This window comes from Rutidosis leptorrhynchoides, chromosome 2, assembly GCF_046630445.1.
Source record: "Rutidosis leptorrhynchoides isolate AG116_Rl617_1_P2 chromosome 2, CSIRO_AGI_Rlap_v1, whole genome shotgun sequence".
NCBI lineage: Eukaryota > Viridiplantae > Streptophyta > Magnoliopsida > Asterales > Asteraceae > Rutidosis > Rutidosis leptorrhynchoides.
The window spans coordinates 634,956,694-634,960,210 of NC_092334.1; the positions used below are offsets into that span (position 1 = coordinate 634,956,694).

General features: G+C 31.4%; 1 long non-coding RNA gene across 3 annotated transcripts; it reads left to right on the top strand.

Annotated features, from left to right (window-relative positions):
* The first annotated feature begins 219 nt into the window (after nt 1-219).
* Nucleotides 220-3,242, top strand: LOC139893662 (uncharacterized). 3 transcript variants are annotated; one of them, XR_011774650.1, is made up of 5 exons: nt 220-295; nt 1,305-1,371; nt 1,857-1,926; nt 2,152-2,225; nt 2,769-3,111. It is a non-coding gene; the product is annotated as an uncharacterized lncRNA (long non-coding RNA). The 3 variants fall into 3 exon arrangements; XR_011774649.1 differs by lacking the exon at nt 220-295 and adding an exon at nt 3,142-3,242 and having other exon boundaries at nt 813-1,371; nt 2,769-3,005; XR_011774648.1 differs by lacking the exon at nt 220-295 and having other exon boundaries at nt 813-1,371.
* The last annotated feature ends 275 nt before the right edge of the window (nt 3,243-3,517 follow it).

Genomic DNA, 3,517 nt, shown 5'->3' on the forward strand with positions numbered 1-3,517 from the left:
GTAAAAGAATTGATTGATTTATTTCGTTTTTAATTGATGTTGTTGTATAATATGGTGTTTGTTTCGAGATCCATAAATATAATATGGTGATGAAAACACATCATAATGGTTTGTGTATTATATACATAGTAGTTAATTATTATAATTATAGTTTATAGATTATTGATTTTATATCCAGCTATCAAAACTTGCAGATATTCTATTCAATCGGAAGATAACACAACTCAGTTGTCGGATAGGATATGTTATCAATGGATTCGCTCTGATAAAATTGCACATCACTGATAAATCAAAGGTATCAATTCGATTTACCATAATTTGAATTAGTGTCTAAATAGATTTATTAGTTTTGAATGTTTTAGATTTAGATTTCTGGGTTTTACGTTTAGTATTTACTAAGGTTTTGTTATCCTTAGGGTTGGATCTGTTCTTTTCTCTGAATCCCAGAGTGGGTTAAATATTCTTGATTATATTTTAACAATTTTGAACCATTAAATGATTACAATGGAAAATGATAGCAAGTCAAGATACTATCCTTTGAAAATTTAATAATGAATTAGATTACTCAAAACGCTTTAAAACATATAAAGATTTAATTTTATATTGATGGCATCATATTTTTGTATATAATAGTTTGTTGGCTGGCATCAAACTAATATACATAGTAAGAACTGTAAGACGGATGACACAATCTGCTGCTGCGGAGGAAACTTTGATATCAAGTAATGGCCAGAACAAGAGAGATGGAATTTAAAGGTAAATCTTTGTTTTAACTGTAAATAGAGACCATTTGAAAGATTGCCCAATGTCAATCCTATTGTGTTGGTACTTTATGGCTAGAACTATCTTTGTACACTGTACAGCGAATTGAAACAATATTATGCATCAAAGGGTGTTTGCAATATTGCGAAGACACTCATCAGGTGTGACATTCTCTAACTTAGTTGTGAAAGTTTTACATTGAAGTACGGGTAATGGATACATTTCAAATACCAAATGTGACTTGAATTGCGTTATAAGGATACTAACTGTGTTTTGTCTATTCTAAACCCATATCAGATACTCTTAACAACCATCAATGGAGGCTATTAATGAGTTCACACCACTCGAACTTTTAACTGATCAAATAAACAGTCCCAAAATCCGCATTAAGGTTCACAACAACTGGAAAAAAGCTTACTGGAATAAACCTAATAAAGTGTCATCATTTGAAATGATGCTTGTCGAATTTGTGGTATACACTACCGGTTCATTGATTTTTGTTTGTACTACAGGTGTTATATAATTTGATCTATTTTTTACAGGGTAATAAAATACGAGCCACTATTGGCAAACCGTTGATATCGTATTGCGGAGACACCCTTAAGGAAGGTGAGTTCTTTGATTTAAAATATTTTGGTTTGTTTTGGTTATGTCTCATATGTAATGGGGTCATATGGGTAAAATTAATAGGCAGGCTTTAAGAGAAATATGCCAAATGGCCAAATGGGTATAATAGAGAGCTTGAAGTAAGTTCCCTTTGTACTTCGATTCTTAAGTTACTTACTTGTGATAAAGTCGGCATAATTTCTACCATATTATAGAAAAGCATGTTATACATATTAAACTAGGTGACTTTTCCCAAAATTACAAATGGTCATTGTAGCATTTCTTACTGTTGTTTTCACTCATTTTCACTATGTGATCCTTGAGGAATTTACCTGCAATGGCTCTTGTTGCACTCGTCGCCCAATTCGTTTTCTTTATATGAGATTACAGAGAGTAGTGTTCCAAACTCTGTTTCCAAGTTGATATACTAAATAGGAATACTGGTCATGGTTTTATGTTATTTTTGTGGTCTTTATGTGAGATTACAGGATTGATGATAGCTTTATATGGAACTTTGGATATTAAATAAATTTTTACAAAATCAAACGACAGTGCAAGGTATATTAGTGGCAGTGGAGACTATATAAATAATCAGGTGACATTTTACTTGGACTATATACCTTATTTTCGCGAACCATTTTTTTGCTGCCTTGATCAACCTTTATTAGTTTAATATGTTGCATAAAACACGTAGTTTTTTTCTTCTTCTAATAATCTCATTTATATCATATGATAGTGTATGAGATCACAGTTCTCAAGTTTTTAAAACTATACTCTCTCTAGGCTTTGCCAATGACTGTGTGCTGGAACCAGTTGCTTATGAATTCTTCACTAAAGCATTTGTTTTATATGAGGAGGTAATCATGGTAACTGCTATATCTCCTAAATATACTAAAGTAACTTGAATATGGTATATATATTTTAAAAGGTTTGAGACACTATTGTCTCAAGTGACTTAAAAAAGAGGGTGAAATTATAAGCCATCTCTATTTGAATGGGTCGATTTGGGGTTTCAAATTAATTTAATATATTGCTATCTTACATTTACATCTTACATCTTATAGGGATTTCAAATTTTAAGATACATCAACCATCTATATTTGAACGGTTTGATTCAGGGTTTCAAATTATAATCCATCTTCAAGGTCAATCATAACGTCATCTACGTCTTACATCTAACCTCAATTTCAATTCATATCACTGGAAAGGATACAGGGACTTCAATTGTGCTGATATAATTCATATCAGATTGTTTATTGTCTGCAATCTCAATCGCGTTATATAAGCATAAACGAGTACCACTATTAAATCACTATATATTGTTGATTCGTGAATTTGTTCATTACAAATGTATTGCTGAAAGTTATGAAACAAAAAAATGCTATATACAAATAATGCAGGTGCAAAGAGGTAGATATATGACAAAATGAAGTTCTTACAAGGGATGAGTCGAATTGAAAAACAGCTCAAACATAAAAAAGTTGATTTAGCTATGAGTCTATGACCAGACACCTATATTTTAGAAAGATCGTGTGTAACAATTTTCCCAATGATGCAGGTGCAAAGAGGTAGATATATGACAAATTGAAGCTCTTACAAGGGATGAGTCGAATTGAAAAACAGCTCAAACATTGGAAGTAAGCTAAATCATACTAATTTTAAGAACTGCCTATCTTTAGGATGAGTATGTAAATACTTGGGTACATTTAATGAAAGTATAGACTATTGATTGATAGATGATGTTTTGACGAAATTGTTTTTACCATACAATAGCATAAAGGTTTGTCACCTGGTGATAGTAGACATGGCCATTGCAACCGCGTACCGGATTAGGTCGATTTGTATTGACATCTGATAGTTTACATTTGTATAGATTTATTGGTTGTTATAGATTTTCATTTGTTATCTGTGTATTTCAAATTAAACGAATGATTGACATTATATATACTACAAAGTATTAGTCAACAAACATTTGTTCATTTTATCTTTTGTAATCTCTCCAAATTGTCTAAGTATCCATCTGATGAACAAGTGTTAAATTATATGTCTTGCAAGAAAGCAATCAGATCTAGAATGGGTTCTCCACTATGAGTAAAATAAAATCTCAACAAATGATGAGTGAAAGCGAAAAAACGGGCCGGGTAGAAAA